The sequence below is a fragment of the Rhinoraja longicauda genome, chromosome 7 (assembly GCF_053455715.1).
Source record: "Rhinoraja longicauda isolate Sanriku21f chromosome 7, sRhiLon1.1, whole genome shotgun sequence".
Lineage (NCBI taxonomy): Eukaryota > Metazoa > Chordata > Chondrichthyes > Rajiformes > Arhynchobatidae > Rhinoraja > Rhinoraja longicauda.
The window spans coordinates 30,167,169-30,194,385 of record NC_135959.1 but is presented as its reverse complement, the minus strand read 5'-3'; positions in this window follow the sequence as shown (position 1 = coordinate 30,194,385).

The following is a 27,217-nucleotide window of genomic DNA, read 5'->3' as shown; positions in this document are numbered from 1 at the left end:
AACACTTTTGTCCTTTTCGGTTAACCAGCATCTGCAGTTCCGTGTTTCTATCAATGTGCTTTAATTTCTGCAAGCAATGGTCTAATATAGCATTGTATGAGGAATGGTGTCATTCTGTTTGCATTCCATGTGGGAAATACCTGATCTGTGCAGGTGTGATTCATAAAAGGAAGTCCCAGATGATTTTTCAGTGTGCCACCCGGAAACATTATTTCGTCCGGTAAGATCAGTTTTCAGTCACATAGCACTGAAATTCGAAGCCACAGTGTTTAGATCTATATGAATTCTTATGGAATATCCTGAAGACTGTGCACGAGGCCCTTTGTTTGTTGAGATACTTCAGTGGGAAGATTGAATCACTTTAATCACATATATGCAAAAAAAAATTACTCTTTGGGCATGCCCCTCAAAATAAATTTGAAGCAGTGTCACAATTATCAATCTTAAGAAGGGTCCTGACACAAAATATTTGTCCATTGTCTTCCACAGGTGATGCCTGACCTGTTGAGTCCCTCCAGCATTCTTGTTTTATGCTCAAGATTCCAGCATCTGTAGTTTCTCATGTCACATTTATTATAGCTCTTTCAACAAAACAACACTGGATACTCAGAATTTTCTTAAGGTCAATGTTGAAATGTAGGGATGGAGAGGAAATAGAGAATAAGTTACTTCAAACAAATTACTTTATGTAACATTTGTCCTTTAAGGATTTAATGCATCAAATTTAGTCCCTGCCCTATTTCAAAGTCTCCACTATTGTTCCTGAACCCAAAAAGCCAAGGATTACTGGTCTTAATGACAACAGGCTTGTCGCACTAACCTCTGTAATCATGAAAACCCTTGAAAGACGTGCTGGCCCTCCTGAAAAATATAACAAATCTCCTGCTGGACCCCCTGCAGTTTGCATACCAGGCCAATAGATCAGTGGATGATGCAGTCAACCTAGGCCTGCACTTCATCCTCCAGCACCTAGACTGCCAGGGGAGTTATGCAAAGATTTTGGTTGCGGATTTTAGCTCTGCATTCAACACCATTGTGCCAGAGCTATTACACTCCAAACTCTCCCAGTTGACTGTGCAGTGTCAGTGGATCACCAACTTCCTGACAGACAGGAAGCAGCATGCGAGGCTGGGAAAGTACATCTCGGACTCGTTAACCATCAGCATCGGAGCACCGCAAGGCTGCATACTCTCCCCTCTCCTTTACTCTCTCTACACCAACGACTGTACCTCCACAGACACCTCTGTCAAGCTTCTCAAGTTTGCGGATGACACAACCCTGATTGGACTGATCTAGGATGGGGAGGAATCTATCTGCTTGCAGACAGGAAGTGACACAGCTGGCGTCCTGGTGCCATCGCAACAACCTGAAGCTCAATGCTCTTAAGACAGTGGAATTGATTGTAGACTTTAGGAGAGCTCCCCCTCCCCTCCCTCCACTCACCATCAACAACACCACAGTCACATCTGTGGAGTCATTTAAGGTCCTTGGAACCATCATCTCCAGGGAACTTAAATGGGAGGCCACCATCGACTCCACAGTCAAAAAGGTCCAACAGAGGATGTACTTCCTGCGGCAGCTGAGAATACACAATCTGCCACAGGCAATGATGGTCCAGTTTTATATTACCATCACAAAGTCTGTCCTCACCTTCTCCATCATGGTCTGATTTGGCTCAGCCACCAAGCATGACATTTGGAGGCTGTAGCGTATCATTCGATCAATCGAGAAGGTTGTTGGCTGCAACCTTCCCACCATTAACAAACTGTACACTGCAAGGGCCAGGAAGCAAGTGGGTAAGATCATTTCTGACCCCTCTCACCCTGGCCACAAACTCTCTGAAGCACTTCCCTCTGGGAGGTGACTCCGGACTGTCAAAGCTGCCGCAGCCAGACATAAAACAGCTTTTTACCATGAGCAGTAGCTCTACTCAACAGCCAAAAGTCTGCAGCTTCCTTTTGCTCTGGTATTTTTTTATTCTTCACATGTTTAAATTATAATGTTTTATTTTTAATTGTCTTCTGTACATCGTATTGCTATCCTTGCGACCAAAGCACCAAGGCAAATTCCTTGTAAACATACATACATATTTGGCTAATAAAATGTATTCAATTTAATTCAATTCAATTCAATAAAATGTATTCAATTCAATAATGATATACAGCATTCTGTACATAATTCCCGTCAGCTCTTTTCAGTGTAAATACCAATGTCTTCATTTCCAATGGAGAATGTTGAAATAAATTTATCAAGTATAATTACAATCTTCTACAAATGAAGGACTTGAAGCTCCACCACTGGTAGAATGGGATATATCTACAATGTGGCAGATTGGCATAGATTGATCGATTGATGGTCTTTTGTGTTAAGTGTCTAATGAATTGCTCAGCCATGTTATCCCGTCCAGCAACAATTAGAAGTTTATAGAATATGAACCGTCACTTGGGCCATTCCTGGTCAATCATGGATGTTTGGTGAAGGGTGCTGGTAGAGGCATGTCCACCTCCCTATTAATCGTTTACCTCATTAAGAATATATGCGTACAAGCAAATAGCACTTGCGAGTTTAAAATGCGCCTCCAAAAGTGGTCAAAATTACTTTATCAAGCACAATTTATGCACAGAATGATTGAAATTAACAGTGCTTGGGGTATGGAGAGTAAAGCCTCCTCTATTCTGCTTCAAGAATTTGCCTCAATCTCAACCTCAAAGCATTTCCGTTCCTACATTAACTGGCCAGTGACATCACTGAGAAGATATTTTAGAAACATAGAAACATAAAAAATAGATGCAGGAGTAGGCCATTCGGCCCTTTGAGCTAGCACCACCATTCAATGTGATCATGGCTGATCATCCACAATCAGTACCCCATTCCTGCCTTCTCCCTATATCCCTTGATTCTGCTAGCCCTGAAAGCTCTATCTAGCTCTCTTTTGAATGCACCCAGTGAATTGGCCTCCACTGCCTTCTGTGGTAGAGAATTCCACAAATTCACAACTCTCTGGGTGAAAAGATTTTTCCTAATCTCAGTTCTAAATAGCCTACTCCTTATTATTAAACTGTGCCCCTTGTTTCTGGACTCCCCCAACATTGGGAACATGTTTCCTGCATCTAGCTTGTCCAATCCCTTAATAATTTTATATGTTTCGAAAAGATCCCCTCTCATCCTTCTAAATTCCAGTGAATACACGCCCAGTCATTCCATTCTTTCATCATATGACAGCCCTGCCAACCCGGGAATTAGCCTCGTGAACTGACACTGCACTCTCTCGGATTTAAGAAGTGAAGGAAGAATTTCCACTTCAGATGTAATTGGCATTCTGGATGCAAATTGTGCTTGAAATTGGACTAATTTCCCAAAGTAATGTTACGGTGCATGTTTCCACACAGAAACATTTGCATAATCACAAACATAAAATCTTCCATGAAACTGTGCAATAGGGCAGTGGCTTCAAATGCTATTGTTTATTATTTTTCTCCTATATTTCACATTATTAGATTATATTTAAAAATTGTATCTTTGCACAGTTACAATGTACTTAGAATTGCATTGGTCAGATATAACTATCACCATCAGGGCTATCATCTAAGTGCACAGAATCATAGACGCTTAGCATGCAGAAAGAGGTGATTTGACCCATCTTATTCTGTGATTAGCATGATCCAAGGTAGCTAGAAATGGCTTTTAGAAAAAACACAATTTACTCCTCCCATTGATATACACTGTCTGACTAAGGTCTTATCCTGAAACGTTATCCATTACTTCTCTTCAGAGATGCTGCCTGTCCCGCTGAGTTGTCGGCATGGTGGCGCAGCGGTAGAGTTGCTGCCTTACAGCAAATGCAGTGCCGGAGACTCAGGTTCGATCCTGACTACGGGCACCGTCTGTACGGAGTTTATACGTTCTCCCCGTGACCTGCGTGGGTTTTCTCCGAGATCTTCGGTTTCCTCCCACACTCCAAAGACGTACAGGTACGTAGGTTAATTGATTGGGTAATATGTAAAAATTGTCCCTAGTGTGTGCAGGATAGTGTTAATGTGCGTGGATCGCTGGGCGGCGCGTACTCAGTGGGCCGAAGGGCCTGTTTCCTCGCTGTATCTCTAAATCTAAATCTAAATCTACTCCAGCATTTTGTGTCTATCTTCGATGTATACTAATTGTTTATGCCAGCGTTTCTTAACCAGGGTTCCCCGGAACACTAGGGTTCCGCTGGAGGTCGCAAGGGGTTCCACGAGAAATAGCCGCTAATCATTTCAAGCCAGATCAAATGCACTTTTTAAAAGTTGAGTATTGCATGCAAATCTGAAAAGGTTGCGTGAAAATTCTCGGTTATTGTTTCTGTACAGGCCCGCCACTGATTTTCAAGCAGTTGGTGTCCAGCGCCTCCTTAAATCCAGACAGAATTACGAGAGCCCACTTGAAATCCCCCGCCTTGGAAGTCTCCCTGAAAATGTGGCATCTAGGATGGGCAAGACAGCCAATCTCGACCTCATCGGAACTTCCACGGCCGATCGGTGGGTTGAATTTGCAACCTGCGGCTGGGGCTCTGGAACTCCTGCCCAGCTGGAGCCAGTACATCTATCCCCATAGTCGACTTCCTTGGCTGGCTTTGCAGGCTGGTATCTTGGCCCCCCCAGCAGCCTAGGTGGACCGCTCCGGTACCGTTGTACTCCTCTCGGAGGCCGTGACCTCCGTTGGTCAGGTAAAATGGATAAGCCATTTGGATAGCAGTAACGGGATCGTTCCGAGGCAGCATGGATTTACGAAGGGGAAATCATGCTTGACTAATCATCTGGAATTGTTTGAGGATGTAACTAGGAAAATGGACTGGGGAGAGCCGGTGGATGTAGTGTACCTGAACTTTCAGAAAGCCTTCGACAAGGTCCCACATAGGAGATTAGTGGGCAAAATTAGAGCACATGGTATTGGGGGTAGGGTACTGACATGGATAGAAAATTGGTTGGCAGACAGAAAGCAAAGAGTGGGGATAAATGGGTCCCTTTCAGAATGGCAGGCAGTGCCTAGTGGGGTACCGCAAGGCTCGGTGCTGGGACCGCAGCTATTTACAATATACATTAATGACTTGGATGAAGGGATTAAAAGTAATATTAGCAACTTTGCAGATGACACAACTTTGCAGATGACACAAAGCTGGGTGGTAGTGTGAACTGTGATGAAGATGTTATGAGGTTGCAGAGTGACTTAGACAGGTTGTGTAAGTGGGCGGATGCATAGCAGATGCAGTTTAATGTGGATAAATGTGAGGTTATCCACTTTGGTGTTAAGAATAGGAAGGCAGGTTATTATCTGAATGGTGTCAAGTTAGGAAAAGGGGACGTACAATGAGATCTGGGTGTCCTAGTGCATCAGTCCCTGAAAGGAAGCATGCAGGTACAGCAGGCAGTGAAGAAAGCCAATGGAATGTTGGCCTTCATAACAAGAGGAGTTGAGTATAGGAGCAAAGAGGTCCTTCTACAGTTGTACAGGGCCCTAGTGAGACTGCACCTGGAGTACTGTGTCCAGATTTGGACTCCAAATTTGAGGAAGGATATTCTTGCTATTGAGGGCGTGCAGCGTAGGTTTACTAGGTTAATTCCCGGAATGGCGGGATTGTCGTATGTTGAAAGACTGGAGCGACTAGGCCTGTATACACTGGAATTTAGAAGGATGAGAGGGGATCTTATTGAAACATATAAGATTATTAAGGGATTGGACATGTTAGAGGCAGGAAACATGTTCCCAATGTTGGGGAGTCCAGAACCAGGGGCCACAGTTTAAGAATAAGGGGTAAGCCATTTAGAACGGAGATGAGGAAAAACTTTTTCAGTCAGAGAGTTGTAAACCTGTGGAATTCTTTGCCTCAGAATGCAGTAGAGGCCAATTCTCTGGATGCTTTCAAGAGAGAGCTAGATAGAGCTCTTAAAGATAGCGGAGTCAGGGGGTATGGGGAGAGGGCAGGAACGGGCTACTGATTGTGAATGATCAGCCATGATCACATTGAATGGCGGTGCTGGCTGGAAGGGCCGAATGGGCTACTCCTGCACCTATTGTCTATTGTCTATTGTCTATCATGCAGAACTTTGAAGAAGAAAGGAATGTAGAGAGATGGGGAATATTGGATTTCCAGAACTTGTGGCCTCAGTGAAGATGATGCCCAACGATAAAAATCACTGAATGTCAATAGAAAAGGTATAGAGACCTTGAGGCTAACAGTAGCAACTGATCATTTGTTGGACTTGAACCTCAATAGAAAATAGTATAGGGTGAGGATGTGTTATGATGGGTAACCTATGAAAAGTAGGACACAACTGTTTGTAAATGACCAGATTTATTAGTCAGGCACTTGAACTAGTGATTGGTTAATAAACTTTCCTGAGTGAACTTCCTTTTGTTTCTTCTTCATCTTTTTTCGGCACCAAAGATGTACACCAAGTGGCTAGGCTTTCTCTACCACTTGCCAAATGAGTATATCCAGAATTCTCTGTTTTATTTCAGATATCCAGTATCTCCTGTGTTCTTTGCCTCACATTTCTGGCAGTTTTTTTCCTCTCTCTTTTCTCTGTTCTCATGCATCTCCTCCAGACAGATCAGATGCAATGAATAAGTTCTCACCACCTTTTCCCAGGCGAGGTTGAGTCTTCCATTATCTAACAGTAGTTCAGTCAGGGGTTCTATACAGTAAGTGCATTTGGATACCAAATTAATTTGATGTAACCATGACTAATCTGAAACCTTTCTTATTCTACATCAAAGAGTGTAAATGATAGTGTAAACTAAATGAGTTCCCATGCTGACCAAATCTCCGACTACAAATGAAAATCACACCTAGAGCGGATAAACCCCTGTACAATGACAACAAAGATATATTGTATTGTATTGTATTGTAAACTGTACAATCTCCATACAAACTGTACAAACCCCAAACAATAATCTAGATTTCAACAATCAATAATCTAAAACAGATATATAATTTGAGGTAATTTTGAAGGGAAAACCTTTGCTTCTGTTAATTACACCAATTTCAATTAGCTAACAGATCAATATATTTAGGATCAATATATTTTGCAACCGCACGAGATGCAACACCTGTCCCTTTACCTCCCCCCTCAACTCCATCAAAGGACCCAAACAGTCTTTCCAGGTGAGACAGAGGTTCACCTGCACCTCCTCCAACCTCATCTATTGCATCCGCTGCTCTAGATGTCAACTTATTTATATCGGCGAAACCAAGCGAAGGCTCGGCGATCGCTTCGCTGAACACCTGCGCTCGGTCCGCATTAACGCAACTGATCTCCCGGTGGCCCAGCACTTTCACTCCCCCTCCCATTCTCAGACTGACCTCTCTGTCATGGGCCTCCTCCAGTGCCATAGTGAGGCCCGCCGGAAATTGGAGGAGCAGCACCTCATATTTCGCCTGGGCAGTTTGCAGCCCGGTGGTATGAACGTCGACTTCTCCAACTTCAGATAGCTCCTCTGTCCCTCCCTTCCCCTCCTCCTTCCCAGATCTCCCTCTATCTTCCTGTCTCCACCTATATCCTTCCTTTGTCCCACCCCCGACATCAGTCTGAAGAAGGGTCTCGACCCGAAACATCACCCATTCCTTCTCTCCTGAGATGCTGCCTGACCTGCTGAGTTACTCCAGCATTTTGTGAATAAATCGATTTGTACCAGCATCTGCAGTTATTTTCTTATAATATATTTAGGACTACTTGTCCAAAATGTTTGCCTCTTTTTTGAAATAATTTTTGAAATTTCCTGAGGTTTGGACATGTACAAGATATTTGCATTTCCTTTCTGGCTGGAATAAGTTATTAATTGTCTGGAATTAGATCAAAAATGGGACTACTGAACAGTATTTACAACTTGGCTGCCACAAACATTGGCAGTAAGATACAAAGAGCAAAATGACACTGGACAGAATCAGATATGGCTTGGGAGAACCGGATACATACTGGAAATAAGAAGAAGACAATTTATCATTTAGAATCTTTATCGTTTTATGAGTTTTCCTATCCACGAGATATCATGCTTCTGAGCCATATGATTCCTTCCTGCAAAACTCATTCAAACATCTCTCGGTAGCTTATTGCCTCAGCAGCTTGTACTCTGTACCATTGACTCAGCGACATGCATTCAAGTCCCATTTTAGCAGCTGGGGAATTCAAATTCAAGCTGTTAATAAAAATCTGGAACGACAACAAGTAAAACTAGTTTCTGTAATGGTAACCATGAAATGAGTGGGTTGTTTAAAAATAACAACTGGTTTATTAATATATCTCAGGGAAGTAAAGCTATCACTGAGTGGTTCCAAATCTAGCAATTCTAATTGGGATGAATATTACTTGCTGGCATTGCTCGTGGCATCCAATAAACTTAGCAAAAGAGAAATACTAACTGGAGTACATCAATTCTGCAACATCAGTAGTTAATATGGTTGAGTACATAGGAGATACACGGAACTGCAGATGATGGAATCTTGCAGAGAATTCAAAGTGCGGGAGTGATGTAGTGGGCCAGGCAGCATCTCTGGATGGCAAGGATAGGTGATTGTTTGGTGTAGGAGGGCACTTCAGAATCTGATTTACACTGAAGATAGACACAAAATGCTGGAGTAACTTAACGGGACAGGCAGCATCTCTGGAGAGAAGGAATGGGTGATGTTTTGGGTCGAGACCCTTCTTCAGACAGTATACATCAATGGGACGAGTAAATGTTTTTTTTCTAAAAGCCATTTTCAGCTACTTTGGATCAGGTTATTCACATATGGTGAATGCAGAAAGAGGTCAAATCACCTCTTTCTGCATTGTAAGCTTCTATGATTTGGTGCACTTAGATAATAGCCCTGATGGTGATAATTATATCTGACTAATGCAATTCTGAGTACATTGAAATGGCTCCAAGATACCATTTTTAAATATAATCAAAGAATAATTTGAAATATAGGTCTGAATATGGTTGGGCACTACCTAGTCAGTTTGTTGGTCACTGTGTCTCCAGCTATCTTTTGCACCAGAGTTGGAATAGTTAATCCAAAGGTATATTAATTTAAACAGCAAAACCTTTTCTAGCCACTGTTAATGGAACCCATATGGAAGTTGTTTTAAATACTTTTTGCCAGTTCCCTCCTTGGCATCCTAAGTGTAAATAACTCATGGCACTAATTAATCCATGTGATTTTCACAGATTATCATCAGCTATATTTAACCTATTTATTTTAGGTCTACGCCTCACAATGTACTTCCTTTTACAAGCACTTTACCTGTATAATTGAGTGCTATATTGAAATGTTAACACAAGCACATTGTGGCTCAACATCCAGCAAGCACATAGACTGCCAAATTCACATACAATGAAATTATGGATCTTTTGGCCATAGATTCACGCCCATAATAGTTGGAAAATCATGGGCATCTGTGAATTTCTTGTTGTTGCAGCTGGCTATTTTGAAAATAGTGTTTCAATTGGTGTTTTGTTTAACCCTCCCTCACCCCCCCCCCCCCCCTCCTTTCCTATCTCCTATTTTAGGGAATGCATTCACAGATTAAAATGAAATAAAAATGTAAATCAAAGTGTTAGAATGGACATTTGCCCCTCCAATGCCTGTTAGACAATTAAGGCCAATGTTCTACACTGTTGGTGGCCAAGGATCCTTACAGGATTTCAGCATTTTTTTAAATCCATCCTGTATTAAGCATCATATAATATTTCTTTCCATAAAGATATTTTATCGAAAAGAACATTCCAAAAATAGAGATTGAATCCAAGACACAAAATTAAATGAATTCATTTTATTCTCGAATGCTTCCAATTAAAAGAGGCCAATGTTTATTGGGGTGTATTTCCAAAAGTGGTGTTCTGGTTGAGAATATCCACACTTCGCCAAAAAGCAAGGAGTCTTAAAGCCATAAAGTGCTGGTGTACCTCAGGGGTCAAGCAGCATCTATTAAGAACATGGATAGGTGATGTTTCGATTCAGGACCCTTCTTCAGACTCACAAAAGGACACAAAATGCGGGGAAGTTTCGGGTCAGAACCCTTCTTCAGGAGGGTCCCGACCTGCAACGTCACCTATCCATGTTTCTCCAGAGATGCTACCTTGATTCATTGAGTTACTCCAGTACTTTGTGTCCTTTTGAGTAAATTAACATCCACAGTTTGTTGTTTCTATTTCTAGTCTTGGGAGCATTACAGAATCACCACCCAGATCTCTGTTTGATCGGCATGGCTTTTTGTCAGACTGGGAACAGTCCACGTGAAATAAAATATGTAATGACACCATGAAGCTGGCAGGTTGAAACTTAATATGCAGTTAATTTCATGGAGTCATACCACACAGAAACAGACCCTTCCGCCCTCCCAATCCATGCTGATTGTCAAACATCCTTCTGCATCCTTCTACACAAACCCATTTTATTCTTCCTCTACTCCCATCAATTCTTTTCAGATTCCACCACTCACCTACACATGAAGGATCATTTACAGTATCCAATTAACCTACTAATCTGCACATCTTTGGAATCGGTTGGAGACTCCACGATATCACAAGGATAATATGCAAACTCTGCACAGACAGCACTGGATGTCAGGATCGAACCCTGGTCCCTGGAGCTGTGAGGCAGCCCACTATTACACCCAACAGTTTGATCAATTCACAGCTACTTTCAACCCCATGCACACCTCGTTGTTATAAGAAAAAGTAGAAGGTCTTTTTCAGTTTTGATATTTTCCATATTTTACATGTTACTTTCAGCTTATTTATTTTAATTGGGTAACTCCCACAGGTAGAAAAGGGCTACGTTTGTATATTAGTTAAGTTACTGGGCGAGCAGCCAATCAATGTTCAGGGCCATTGATTCAGAAACATGAATTTGAATCACACCAGGGCAGCTGGAGTATTTGAATATTTTTGGAATTAAAAGAAATATGCTGTTCTTTGTCACAGTATATATGTTTTAATTAGATTGTCATAAAAACCTTTGTGGTTCATTTAACTCTGTCATCCTTTCTCTTTCTGGCCTACATGTGATTCCATACCCAGCAATGTGGTTGATGGTAACTAATACCTTCTGAGAATTTAAAACCAACTCATTATATGTGACCAGCAAGTTTAAGATTATTGGCAATAGATGCAAGTTAGGAGATGGTTAATATAATTTAGAATTTTACAAAATTTGACCAGATTTGCATTGGAATAAATTCACATCTTCCCTTAAGTTTGCATGATAATACCTTTAAACAAGGGCTTCCTCCGTGATTCCATCCCCCACCTTGCTCTGCTCTATGACATTATCTCAGTCAATACTGTCTCTTCTTCTCCAAACACAAAGGAAACACAACACCCATGAGATATTTAAATATTTGTGATGTGACTAACCAATGTTGCGCTTCCAAACATTGTGTTCCCACATTGCGGACAGTTTCACTACAAACAATATAACAAAAGTGAAGACACAGTCACTCATTGATAACATGAAAGAATAAAACCACAACTTACCCATAAAGAACAGATGGTTAGTATACATAGCTCTTCCTCACAGTCAGCATCAGATTCTACTGTCTGATTTCGCATCACACTAATGCTAGAGCAAAGGTGCACAGATTACACAAAATAATGGACTTTTCTTTTCAGATTATAACCACGATTTTCCTTGCTACCAATATATGCCTATTCGACTGTGTGTCACCCAAGTCAACGTGCTAGGCAGGGCCCTTCTACCATCAGATGTGCATCAACACTACTCCAGCCACCTTGGTCATTTTGCACCAGAAAATGGACATGGTGCATTCAAATTTCTGAGACTTTGTTTCAGATTGTGAATCAAATCTTTGCCATTTTCTCTATGCACTAATGCGTGAATCACAATGGGAATTGTGATAACAGAAAATATGCTGAATTCTGCGTCAGAAATCCAGGAGCTCAGCTTGCTTCAGTATTTTTTTTGCTCTTTAAACTAACAGCCTCTGAAAAAAGAATGGCTTGGGTATTCGAACAGGTTGGATTCAGTGAATGTTACCCATGATGCGACACAGAACACAGGAAATAAAGTGGTATGAGCTACCTAGAAAATATTTTCAAGCAAGTCATTAAGCTGCAAAGCTCCCACTTGTTCTTTTAGGAAGTCACTTATTAAGAATCAACAGCACAAGTGTCAAGCTGGGCCTTAAACTTTTGTTTTTTTTCCAATCAAGCAATCAACACCCAGACATGGTCTTACTTTGGGAAGTACATGCCTGGAATGTTAGCAAGCTATATGCAAAGAATGCCCCAAACAATCTTGATGTTGATTGCATTAATACGTTTGAGTGGGTATAGAGTGCAAATGATTGAAAGTGCTTCCAGATCTTGGTCGTCAACAATGCAGGCACTGTTCTCCAATCTGATGGTCATTTTATTGCCAGAGGATGTGGTGCAGGAAGACGGAACAGTGCCAAGCTCTGTCTAATGGTTGCGAACAGTGTCTGGCCCATATCTTGGATTCCGATGAGTGGGAATGAAACACAGATGGGTCAGATGGGCATTGAGGGGCTTTACGGGTCAAGCCAATGAATTGGAATATATAAGGAGCCTATGAGGTACAGAATGGTGCATTGCTAATGTGAATGGACAGGAGAAAACAATCCAACCCTTGTCAGCCACTGTGAACATACAAGTCACTTTACAGATGATTTTAGTCTATCACATCGTTATTGTTGCTTTGGGCAGTTTGATGTCAGAATCAGCATGACAGTCTTTAAAGTGCCAGGAGCATCACTTGTTAACGACCCCAAATAGCTCCTACAGAAACATTTCAGAAGTGAAAGAAACTTTTTGATGCACAAGACCCTCACAATGGCTGCGACTGTGGGGCACATTGGATCTATTGTCGGCACTAGCAGATGAAAGGACTGCTCGTGAATCATTTAAACTGTGTTCTATTCTAAACCAAAGTAAACCCAGTTTTTCACCACCGTGAATGCATCTAGTTTTGCTTGTTTACAAAGTCCAAGATGGGAGAAGGGGATATGAAGAAACTTAGCACTGAAACAAAGTGGATTGTTTTCTTTCAACTGAGCTGCAGTAACTTCAAAATATTCATCAGCACACCAATGGCAATGATGCTCATACATAACCTGTCTTCGGGGCTAGAAATATCTAGCAGCTCTTCTCTCATTTCATTGATAGCTGTAATTTCTTTCCAAGTCAACCCTCTCCTCTCCTGAAGGTGCTGATTTTTGCTGGGCTTGGTTCCATGATGTTTTGCAGGTGCTGACAAGCCACCAGTGCCTTATCTGTGTCCATCATTCACATGTGAGCTCAGACAGTGAATGCTGGTAGGTTGCCTAACCGTGCAAAGAACAAACTTATCCTTCACCTGATACCCACATGCATGTACCTTCCAGTAGGGGTCTGTAGTGAGCAATTAGAGATATAGAATGGAATGTATTTTCAATGCCTAATTCAGCAGATACTAAAACCAATCTTTGTACTTTTCCTGCTACTTTTGAAAAGATCAGCTGACTCATAATTGAACAAGGATCAAATACATATTTTGTTTTTAATGCTTATTTCAGGGATCGAACATTGCTCACGAGTATTTATTGCCCATCCCTGATTGCCGTGAGAAGGTGGTGGTGAGCTGCCTTCTTGAAGTGCTGTGAACCTTATGGTGAAGGGACTCGCACAGTGCTGCTGCACTGGGAAATTTGTCAATAATGGGATTGAATGTAGCAGTACTGGTGGACCTGAGAAGCTTGCTGGTCCATTTCAAGGGGCACTTAAATGTCAACCATATGAAATAGGTCTGGATTCATATATTGACAAGACCATGTAAAGATAGAAAGGCAGGAAACTGCAGATGCTGGAATCTTGTGTAGAACATGAGCTACTGGAGGAACTCAATGGGTCAGGCAGCATGTCTGGAGGAGGTAGATAGGCAAAGTTTTGGGCAGGGTCCCTTCTCCAGACTTCAGCACATCGTGTTCCACACACAATGTAAGGATGGCTGGTTTTCTCCTGTGAAGGACATCGGTAAATCAGATTTGATTTTCATTTGTGACAATCCAGTAGTTTTTCAAGGTTATCATTAGGAATAAGGTTATCGCTGTAGTATGTATAGATCTTTTTTTCTCCTGTCCCACCACTCTTCCTTCCCTCTTTCCACTTCTCCAAGAGTGAACAAGACCTGGACAACCTTAACAATGAAATAAATGCCAGGAGGTAATCCCTGTCTTCTACAGACTAGGGGAGGAGAGTTCTAGGGCCAGTACAGGAGCCTGGCAGTAGCTTGGTGTGAAGATCTCCTCCATGTTTAAAGATCCCCTCAATGCAGAAAGAAATATCACACCCTCACAAAAAACGTCAGGGTAGGATACAATTGTAGCCAACCTGTGAGAGGTTAGAGGGGGGTATATTATGGTCATTTGTGCTTCTTCACTTGATTGTTGATAAACACTGGAGTGCGAATGAGATCTTCCCATAGTGTTTCACATACCTCAGTGAGGATATCCTTGAAAAACTTGCATCTGAATATATATTGTGTAGAAAGGAAATGGAGATGCTGGTTTATACCAAAGATAGACACAAAGTGCTGGAGTAACTCAATGGGTCAGACAGCAACTCTGGAGAAAAAGGATGGGTGACGTTTCAGGTCGGGACCCTTCTTCAGACCTGAAAATATATTGTTCATTAGGGAAGTTCATTTAGGATGTAGATACAAGAGAGTGCAGACACTGCAATCAAGAGTAACAAACAATTTTTTGGAGGAACTCAATGGGTCAGGCAGCATTTGTGGATGGAAATGCACAGATGACGTTTTGGGTCAGGACCCTTCTTTAGACACTGATAATTGGCTCTTTGCTGATGTTTTTAACCTTGAAACAAGGAACTGCAGATACTGGTTTACAGAAAAAACTCAAAATGCTGGAGCAACTCAGTATGTCATGCAGCATCACTGAAGGACATAGATTGGGGTCAGGACCCTTCTTGAGACTGGAGGTTCTCCAGACAGGAGGCTTTTACCCCCTCTCTTAAGTTGTCAATTCATGCAGACTGGCTAGTCATTGCCATAATAGCCCTGATCTATTGGGCTACTGCTAGTGATATTGGCCTACTGCTAGGTGTTCCAATGTCAGCAAAGTATCTCTTCAAATTATAACTCAATCCAACACAATTTACAAGTTGTATAGAAAGGAACTGCTAATGCTGGTTTACACCGAAGAGAGACACAAAAGGCTGGAGTAACTCAGCGGAACAGGCAGCATCTCTGGAGAGAAGGAATAGGTGACATTTCGGATCAAGACCCTTCTTCAGACTGAGAGTCAGGGGAGAGAGAGACATAGAGATATAGAAGGGTATGGTGCAAAAACGAGCGATCAAAGGGGACGGTGTTTCAAGGAAAATGTAGAATGGATCAATGTTAGCTGAGAGGAAGGTGACAACGACGCATACAATCAATAAAATGTAATCAGGAGGACAGTGAAACTAGTCAGAGAACTAGGAAGGGGAGGGATGGAGAGAGAGGGAAAGCAAGAGTTACTTGGTTAGACAAGTCAATATTCATAGGGCTGGTTTGTAAGCTGCCCAAGCAAAATTTGAGGTGCTGGTCCTCCAATTTGCGTTGGGCCTCACTCTGACAGTGGAGGTGTCCCAGGTCAGAAAGGTCAGTATGGGAATGGGAGAGTTAAAGTGTTTAACAACCGGGAGTTTACAAGTTCGCAGACAACACCACCGTAGTGGGCTGGATATCAAATAATGACGAGATGAAGTACAGGGAGGAGATGGAAAATCTCATAGCGTGATGCCATGACAGCAACCTCTCCCTCAATGTCAGCAAAAAAAGGTTGTGATTGACTTCAGGAAGCGTAGGAGTCCACACACCCGATATACATTGATGACGCCGAAGTAGAGATGGTTGAAAGCTTCAAGTTCCTAGGAATTCATTTCACTACCAATTTGTTCCAAATCAGCCACATCGAAGCTATGGACACGCCAATGCCGCTCCTTCCTTAGAAAGCATAGGAGCTTTGGCCAGTCCCCAACAACCCTCACCAACTTCAACAGATGTGTTGTAGAAAGCATTATATCGGGATGGTTTGGGAATAGTTCCATCCAAGCCGAACGTCGTGTACATAGTTCAGACCATCACACAAACCATCCTTCCTTCCAAAGACTCCATCTTCACTTTAAACTGCCTTGGCAAGACCACCAGCATAATCAAGGACCTGTCTCATCCTACTCATTCCCTCTTCTCCTCTCTTCCAACAGGCAAGAGGTACACGTTAGAAAACGTATACCTTCAGATTCAGGAACAGTTTCTTCCCAGCTGTTTTCAAGCAACAGAACCATCCTCCAACCAGCCAGAGTGCAGTCCTGGCTTCCCATCGATCTCATTGGGGACCTTTGAATTATCTTTATCAAACTTCACCTCGCACTGTGTGGTACCCTTTATCCTTTATTTGTACTCTGTGGATGGCTTGATTGTAATCATGTATAGTCATTTATTTGATTGGAAAGCACACAACAAAGCGGAGTGAGGGGGTATGGGGAGAAGGCAGGAACGGGGTACTGATTGAGAGTGATCAGCCATGATCGCATTGAATGGCGGTGCTGGCTCGAAGGGCTGAATGGCCTACTCCTGCACCTATTGTCTATTGTCTATTGTCTATAAAACCTTTCCACAGTACCTCGCTAACGTTACATTAATAATAAACCAAACTAAACTAAAACCAATGCAGTAGCACAAATGCTTCTCATTGCTTCAGTAGTAAGATTGATCCAAGAAAGTTTAAACTGAGTCTATGTACTTGCAATGCTGTTACAAGTAAGATTTCCATCATAGCTGTACCTCACTGTATTTGTGCATATGATAATAGATACTTGATTGGAAGATTGTTCCTTTGTGCTCCATTTTCTGTCGGAATGGAGGAAGTGGGTAGTGCATGAATATTAGCATTCTCAGATGTATGCCTAACATTGCAAGAGCATCAAGATTAGGCTAACATGAGTGTAGCGGCCAGCTTTATGCTTCCGTATAAAGCCCCAAAGCTTACCGTTTGACGAAGGAATGGGAGCAGTGGTTCTTGACTCAAATATCAACAACAAAGAGATTTTCACGATGTTGCAGTTAGTTAGTCATTTATTTGAAGTTGCAATAAAACCATATTAACATATCTCTTGTCAATAACTTGTTTGTTTGTATGTCATAAGAACTTAGTTTCTCACCGACACTCCTTCGTATCCTGTTATACTTGCTAAAACATATGTTCTTAGCAGCGCCTAGTTTGTCACACACTGAAGCAACAAGTCAGTGCTGGCCAAGTTATACTAATAATTCTAATTCTGCCCATGGATCCTCCCAGTCCATATACGTAAGCATAGTGTTAACCTCTTGGTGTCCAAAAATAATGCAGCAGGATACAAAGTAATATAATAATATACTAAAATAACTAATAAATGCAAAATGGCCCCTAAAGTGAGCTCAGCATGTAAATGTCAAGTTCAATTTGTGATGGGTGCAATTTCACCAGGAAATTATCATTAATGCAATCCACATTAGTATTTGCACATAAAAAAGGTGAGAAGAAATCCAATTCTTTGCTAAAGCACTGTTATTAATAAACACTTCTATGTCCCTCCTTTTTCACACTGCTTTATTTTGCAGTGCCTCATTTATTTAAACAAGCACTCTGTAGTCTTTGATTTTAGTGCAGGTATCACAGGCAGTATTCATTAGCACTGTGTAATGTTTTCAACAGTTCACATGACTAGGCTTTAAAAATCAATGGCACAACAATAAGTATTTTCTTTCAATGTAGATGCTTTCTTTCAATGTTGCTGGAAACAATATTTTTGAATTGGAGATCAAATTCTAATACCATGTTTTCCTCTTTGCATCCCCAAAACTACTTATTACTTTCATATAGTGTAAGAAAATAACTGCAGATGCTGGTACAAATCTAAGGTATTTATTTCACAAAATGCTGGAGTAACTCAGCAGGTCAGGCAGCATCTCAGGAGAGAAGGAATGGGTGACGTTTCGGGTCGAGACCCTTCTTCAGACTGAGCTGACTTCTTCAGACTACTTTCATATTGCACACAAAACACTTACATTTTTGTCAACTCCAGATCCAGTTAGCAAAGGAAGGAACTGCAGATGCTGGTTTACACTGAAGATATACACAAAATGCTGGAGTAACTCAGTGGGACAGGCAGTAACTCTGGATGAGCAGGAATGGGTGATGTTTCGGGTCGAGACCCTTCTTCAACTGAGGAAGTGTCTCGACCTGAAACTTCACCCATTCCTTCTCTCCAGAGATGCTGCCTGGCCCGCTGAGTTACTCCAGCATTTTGTGTCTATCTCTAGTTACTCCAATGTTCTCCTGATCTATACTGCCCACTGAGATCATCCATATGCTTCAGCTAATCCAGAATTCTGATGTCCACCCACTATCCTGCAGTAATTTCTCCTTCCCATGCTCACTGCCCTCACTTACTTATGCCATCTTCAACATCCAGATTTATCACTTCTGAGTTTAAATCCTTCCATCCCTCTTTATCCTATTGACTATCTCCAGCCACACTACCCTTTGAGTTAAGTGTGATTATCCATCCTACCCTCTATTTGTCCATCCACTAACAACAAAGATACCTAGGCCCCATGCCTGAGGGTTTCAATCAAAAAACTATACAAAGGTCGAGGGTGAACACCTCCGCTCAGCCCGTCTAGACCTACGTGATTTCCTGGTTGCTAAACACTTTAATCCCCCTTCCATTCCGCAGTGCTATGCATCTTGACTTCTCTAACTTCAAGTAACCCTAGCTTTCCCTATCTCCCCATCCTAGTTCTCCGATTTGTTTTACTGTCCACCTGATTACCTTCACTTCAACTAACAATGATCCATTCTACATTTTCCTTGATCTTAGTCCCCTTTGATCTCTCGCTTTCATGCCTTACCCTTCCATATCTCTATGTCCCCCTCTCCTCTGACTCTGTCTGAAGAAAGGTCTCGACCCGAAATGTCACCCATTCCTTTCATCCAGAGATGCTGCCTGCCCCGCTGAGCTACTCCAGCATTTTGTGTCTATCTTGTATACAAAGGTATATTTGCCCAAGCAAACTAATGGGAGGCACAGGTAATTTGGGGATGACATTTGCTGAGCATTTGGATAGCAGTAACAGGATCATTCCGAGTCAGCATGGATTTACGAAGGGGAAATCATGCTTGACAAATCTACTGGAATTTTTTGAGGATTTAACTAGGAAAATTGACAGGGGAGAGTCAGTGGATGTGGTGTACCTCGACTTTCAGAAAGCCTTCGACAAGGTCCCACATAGGAGATTAGTGGGCAAAATTAGAGCACATGGTATTGGGGGTAGGGTACTGACATGGATAGAAAATTGGTTGACAGACAGAAAGCAAAGAGTGGGGATAAATGGGTCCCTTTCGGAATGGCAGGCAGTGACCAGTGGGGTACCGCAAGGTTCGGTGCTGGGACCCCAGCTATTTACGATATACATTAATGAAAAAATTGTCCCTAGTGGGTGTAGGATAGTGTTAATGTATGGGGATCACTGGGCGGCACGGACTTGGAGGGCCGAAAAGGCCTGTTTCCGGATGTATATATATGATATGATATGATATGAAGGGATTAAAAGTACCATTAGCAAATTTGCAGATGATACTAAGCTGGGGGGTAGTGTGAATTGTGAGGAAGATGCAATAAGGCTGCAGGGTGACTTGGACAGGTTGTGTGAGTGGGCGGATACATGGCAGATGCAGTTTAAAGTAGATAAGTGTGAGGTTATTCACTTTGGAAGTAAGAATAGAAAGGCAGATTATTATCTGAATGGTGTCAAGTTAGGAAGAGGGGATGTTCAACGAGATCTGGGTGTCCTAGTGCATCAGTCACTGAAAGGAAGCTTGCAGGTACAGCAGGCAGTGAAGAAAGCCAATGGAATGTTGGCCTTCATAACAAGAGGAGTTGAGTATAGGAGCAAAGAGGTCCTTCTACAGTTGTACCGGGCCCTGGTGAGACCGCACCTGGAGTACTGTGTGCAGTTTTGGTCTCCAAATTTGAGGAAGGATATTCTTGCTATTGAGGGCGTGCAGCGTAGGTTCACTAGGTTAATTCCCGGAATGGCGGGACTGTCGTATGTTGAAAGGCTGGAGCAATTAGGCTTGTATACACTGGAATTTAGAAGGATGAGGGGGGATCTTATTGAAACATATAAGATAATTAGGGGATTGGACACATTAGAGGCAGGAAACATGTTCCCAATGTTGGGGGAGTCCAGAACAAGGGGCCACAGTTTAAGAATAAAGGGTAGGCCATTTAGAACGGAGATGAGGAAGAACTTTTTCAGTCAGAGAGTGGTCAAGGTGTGGAATTCTCTGCCTCAGAAGGCAGTGGAGGCCAGTTCGTTGGATGCTTTCAAGAGAGAGCTGGATAGAGCTCTTAAGGATAGCGGAGTGAGGGGGTATGGGGAGAAGGCAAGAACGGGGTACTGATTGAGAGTGATCAGCCATGATCGCATTGAATGGCGGTGCTGGCTCGAAGGGCTGAATGGCCTACTCCTGCACCTATTGTCTATTGTCTATTGACATTGAGTTCACTGGAGGAAGAGGGCTGCGTAGCTTAGTATGAACATGTATTTCTGAGACGGTCACCATGTCAGTGATAAGAGATGACCATGAAGTGTTCTCAGTGGTGGAGCATCCTTAGCAGTGAGCTGCATCTGTTCGGATTCAAAATCTGCTCATTTCTGTGCTTGTACAGGAGGTTTGAAATCACAAACTGCCAAGCAGAAATCTTAAGTTCCACTCAAGGTCAAAGTTTCTAGAGCAGTAGAAAACCTGACCTATTGCCTTTTGTCCCTTCTTGAAACCAGCTAACCAACCAGTCAATCAACTCTTCTAACTTTACCTCATTTGGCATGGCCTCTGCTTTACATTGTCAAGTGCTTTAGGCTGTTTTTCCCACCCTGAAGGAATTCTACATTTAAAGGAAAAACATATGTTCAAGTTGTTTTGTTAAAGGAACAGAATAATTTGTCAGAGGGGCTGTTTTACATTAAATGCAGGGGTTTGTTTTCAGAACATCCACACTACAGGTTTTTAATGCTTGAAGACACCGAGTCACAGCTGAAAGGGTGCCCCAAGCAGATTTAATCATTATTCTCAAAAGGAAGTTGAAAACATATCTGAGTTTGAGGGGAAAGAGTTGAGGGTTGGGACTGACTGTATTATTGTGCACAATTGGCATAGAATCAATGGGCTGAATGGCCTCATTCTATGTTTTAATGATACCATAATTTTATTTTTGGATTAAAAAGATCCACGATGAAAAGGATTTTTGAGCTAGAACTATCCATCCAATTGTCATTTGTGGGCACCTACATATCAAATCACAAAGTATAACATCGAGAGAAAGTAAAATTAGTTTCATAATGTCATTGCTCTGCTCAGCTAAGGCAAGGTTCAGTCCAACAACTCCAGTAGTTTCCATCAGAACAACCTCCTTCAGAATTATTGTCCTCTGAGGTACCCATTAAAATATAAGTTTGTAATGAACACGTGTTGATCTCCAGTGCAGAAATTCATCTTCAGGATCTGTGCATTACAGGACGGGCAGCATTTATTGTTTAGTTTTGAGATGCAGCATGGTAACAGCCCCTTCAGCCCATCAAATCTACACCGGCCAATGAACACCCATTCACACTAGTTCTATATTCTCCCATTTTTTCATCCACTCCCTACACATTAGGAACAATTAACAGCAGCCAACTAACCTACAAACCCGCACACCTTTGGGATGTAGGAGAATAACAGAGCACCCAAAGAAAATTAACTTGATCCCAGGGAGAACGTGCAAACTTCACACAGACAGCACCCAAGGTCAGGTTGGAACTTGGGTCTCTGGTGCTGTGCGGCAGTGGCTCCACCCATTACGCCATTGTGCCAGTGATGTTATTTACCTTTAATTGTCATTGAGAGAATGTGGTGATGCCTGTCATTTTGAGTTCATCTGATGGAGGAGCTCCACAACATTGTTAAATAGGGAGCTTCATGACAATGACGGAATGGCGATATCATTCCACATCAGAATGGGATATAGGGATGGGGACCTGCTGGTGGTGATTTATTCATGCATTTGCTCCCACTGTCCTTCTGGGCCTAGTCATGATTTTGAGAGCAACTATCATATTCGCCTGGGTGAGTAAAAACAGTGCATTTTGTAGATGGTACACCACACGGCTACAGTGTCCTGTTGGTCGAGGTATGCCGGCCTGTTTTGTCCTGGATGGCGTTAGACTTCCAAATAAATAAATGAGGAGTATTTCACCATGATCTGCCTGATAAATATTAGGAAAATGTTGAAAGTGTCAGGAAGTGAGTCAATTACTGCAACATTTTAAGCCACCGAAATTCACATGGAACCACATATTCACATAGCTGATCCATGTGTTTCTAGATTATAGTGAGCCAATGGATGCTGATTGTGGGGGGTTCAATAATATCATGCAATTGGAAGATCTACCTGTTTTCTCTAGTTGAAGATGATCATTAATCTTTATTTTATTGGCATGAATGCAGAAAATCAAGAATAGATGCTGGAAATCTGATATAAGCACAGAAAGTAATTGAAATACTCTGAAAGTCAGGTAGCTTCTTGGTGAGAGAAGCACAGTTAACATTTCAGGTCAATGATCATTCACCATAGCTGGAAACGTGGGAAAACAATTATGTTTTAAGTTGCCAAGAAGGGAAAAGATGGAATGAACAGAGGGAATGTCTGTGATAAGATGGAGACCAAGGATGTCAACATTGTTTTCAATGATCTCTTGCTGAAAGATGAATGAGAATAGTTACAAAGAGAGAAAGGTAAAATAAATGAAAAAAGAATATACTGGAACTGTGAAATGCAGAAACACACCAGCACTAGGAATCTCAAACTAGACAAATGCCGGAAAAACTTAGGCAACACCTGATGAGAGTGAAAAGATGAGTTAATATTACAGGTGAATGACTTTACAAACTTAACCAAGGAAGCAAAGAGATATAGAGAACTGAGAGGTTTTGGAAGGAATCCCTGAGTTTCAGCATCTCAGCAACAGGAGGCATGACTGCAAATGGTGGATTGATTACACTGAGAGTTGTTCAGGGATGCAGAATTGGAGGAACACATACATCTCGGAGGGTTATAGTGCTGAAAGAGATTACAGAGATGGAGAGGTAGGTAAGACTATGGAACGTTTTCAAAAGAAGTATGAAAATGTATGTAATTCTGTTCAAAATAGTTGATTAAGTTGAGATTGAATTTTTAGGATTTGAAACTGAGGCTGTTTCTGCATTTGGGAGAGCCTCAGTTTATGAAATATAATTTTATAGTTAGAGCAGGCTATTCCAAATAGAAGTTCAGAAACAACGTCACTCAAAGTTATGAAATAACTATAGAATTTATTCTCACAAAAAAGCAATAGATATCAGCTCAAAGAGATGGCCATTTCAAGAAGTTCATTTAAGGTCCTTAAGCTTTAAAGATAGCTTTTGAAATGCTTTCTGGAATTTGCTTTTGGGATTTTCATCAAAATTATCACAAAGATTAAGCTTTAACTATCCATAGTTAAATGGGCCCACTTATACTTACTGACTGAGTTCACAAATTAAAGTCCACTTGGGTGAATTATGCATAAAGAATTTTATCCACGCAAGTCACAATCCATCACAGGAGAAAACAAAGACTGAGGAATAATTTACTAGAAAATTCAGGCTGTAGCTAATTACAGAGTTTAGATAAAGCACACTCTGCAAAGTAAGCAATTTCTCATTGTCAATTTCATGTTTCCAGTTATACTAAGAAGGTATGCAAAACTCCTCCAGCAAAGCTGATAACATTGAGTGAAGAGGCATATTTAAAAGCTAAAGTTACCCAGTACTTAACTCACAATAAAACACATAAGTCTAGAAATTCAATAGCATAATTTTATTTCAGAAAAGTGATGATCGTTCGGAGTGAAACACAATCATGAACTTTTCTAGTTCATTTTGTGTTAATCTGGAAAATTCAACCAGGCACATTCTGTTCTGAAGACTCCTTGAGTCGCAATGCACCAATCCGTTTTAAGTAGAAACCGACTCATTTAGTCCATGGCAAATCTTCGAAAAAATAACTGCCCTATCAACATGCCTTTTTTGCATAATATCCTCTGAACGTAACTGCAAAGGCTAGGTTCCAACCCCCAATATTAATAATTCCCTGAATTTCCTCCTTATCACCCCACCCCTCCAACCTCCCACCACAATTGAGTCGTCTGATTCCTCTAACCCATTTACCCAATGATCCCATTAAGCTTCTAATGGAGACCCTGAACTCCAAGACCCTCCTTCTCTGCCCATTCTGGTGTCCACTGCCATCTCCAATCGTTGAATCATTGTAACTAATCTACAGTCAATCTTCAGATTCCTTCCCCAATCCTTGGACCTACATCAACCCCCCATTAATCCAGACTAATCACCCACTGACCCATTTGGTCATTCCTCACTCCAGCTCGCCAGAGACAAAAACAAATCCTCACTATTCCTCACCTCTTTATCCCATGCAAAATAAAGGCCTTAATTGGTCATTTCATAACTGGCCCTCCCTTCTCTCCAATCCTTACACCCACCCATGGTTCCAGCAGAACATTCTTAATGTGCATGTAGTAGTGTTCAAGGCAACTAAAACTTGCCAAATGTTTAGTTTAGTTTTAGACATACAGCACAGAAACAGGCCCTTCAATCCGTCGAGTCCGTGCCGACCAGTGATCCCCCTACACTAGCACTATCCAACATACTAGGGACAATTTACAATTTTTACTGAAGCCAAATTAACCTACAAACCTGTACGTCTTTGGAGTGTGGGTGAAACCGGAGTACCCAGAGAAAACCCACGCAGTCACGGGTAGAACATATAAACTCCTTACAAATAGCACCCGCAGTCAGAATCGAACCTGGGTCTCTGGCGTTGTTAGGCAGCAACTCTACTACTGTGCTACCGGTGTGTGGATGGGAATGGCGAATTAAATGCAATGGAATTAAAGTGGCTGACAGCTTCCCTCTCCTGTACCAGTGCAGTGCATACATTTGGCAATAATCTTTCAAACAACTCAAGGTTTAAATAATCAAATCTGCACTCCAAAAGTTGAGAGAGCGATGGTTATTTTTATTGCACATCATTTCAGACTTCTACTCGAATATTAACATTGCTAAAGTAATCATAAGATATTGTCGAAATTACCATTTAACCACCAGTTTAAAACATCCTGTTTCAGGGAATGCGACCTTCGTAAAACAGTTGTACACTGGCCATCAAAAGGTGACTTTTGCTGGAATGTGGGTTTATGTTCTGTATTCTAGAGACCAAAGTGTGCAAGCCAGCATCTACTTTATATTCTGGAAGCACTGGGGACTCTCAGTCTGAAGGATAGTCCGCACAGCACAGAATGGGCAGAGGGATAAACCTCCCCACACAGAGCTGAGAATTTGTTCCTGGCCTTATTAACCCAATGGCAAGATTACGGGCAACTATTATAAATTATATTATTGCTACCCAAATATTAGAATAGAATGCTGGCGGTGAGGAAGCCATTCATCAGCCATCAACTACCCTCCTGTTGTATGCAATTGCCTCTCGAAGCTTTTTGTTTAACCCGGCATTGAGAACTCTTAGTCCAAAGACTATTCAACACAGCATGGATCGAGCAGAGGGAGGGGACCCCTCCCCACACAGGGCTGAAAGTTTGCGTCTGGTGAACAGCTGCAAGTATGTTCTCTGGAGGTTCCAGCTGGCTTGATTTGCCAGGCACAAATCCCATTGATCTAGTTCCGTTCTAGCTCTCTGTTCTCATAGTTCAAAGAACAACAAGGTCTGTAAAGAAATTACTGCCATATTGTTCAATCGTCAACTACAGGCATTACATTCAAATATAATTAGGAACACGTTCGGAAAAACAGCTCAATGGAGATAAGCCTTTTCACTGAGTACAGTTTTTCAATGGAAGCTTAGCACCAATTGCAGATAAAAATGATTAAGCATTTGTTAACATTGCCTTTGAACTCCAACCGAACATGTGGTGGAGCATTTTTCTGTTCAAATTAAAAACATCCTGGGACAAAACTATTTTTTGCCAGCATGTTCCTAGAATGGATTAAAACTGGTGCAATGTATTAGAGAGATTTTTACAAGTGCTCAGATAAAGCTAAAGTCTCAGTTTATTTTGAGACTGCTGCATATAGTAAACCTGATGTAATTTTAATAAAGGAAGAAGACAGATCCAATTGGAAAATGACTAGTGATAGCCTACGTTAAGAACATAGGCAAATGGGTAGTCTTTTCAGCCCCTTGAAACTGTTCCACAGTTTAATAGCATGTGAATGATCTTATCCCAACTACTTCCATATGCCTTTATGAGTCTTAATATATTCCTCCAGTAAAAAATCTATTAACTTCAGACTTAAAGTTATTAATTGAGCATCTACTGCTTCTTGTGGGAGGAAATTCCACACTGTATTACAGCTTTGAGTGAAGGATTGTTTATTAACCCCTTCCAATGGCTTGTTTCTCATCATAACGTTTAGTGTCTGATCATGTTTTGGACAAGTGTTAACCAACAGCAAAGAGAAAAGCTGTCTTCTATCAATTCTAATTTAATTTCTAAAACCTCAATCAATCACCTCTCAATTGATAGTTTCTGGGGAATACTTCCCAGGGAATACCGAGGAATACTATTATTTAAACATCTCCTCATTATTTAACTATTGCAAACCTGGTGATATAACATCAGTTTATTTTGATTCCTTCAATGCCAGTACATCATTTCCAGGATACTCTGTCAGGAATATGCACCACCCTATGAAGGATTAAAAATCACAGACAACAAGCCCATGACCAACACTGTCTTTGGTTAGCCATTCATTGATCATTTGATGTATTCCTGTAGGTACTGCTGAACTCCACCTCCCGCTTAATAACTCCACTGAATGCATGGTGCACACCTTGGCTGCCTAGTTTCCACATAAATCCAAGCTGGCAAATGGTAGCAAGAGCACCTTCAACCTGAAAGAGGGTGAAAATTCTATTCTGTCCTTTCATATTTGTAATCAAACATAGAAAGACAAGAAGCCTTACTCATAACAAAATGCATTCAACGATCAGGAAAGCATGACCAGAAGAATGGAGCATCTTCAGAGAGCAAGAATAC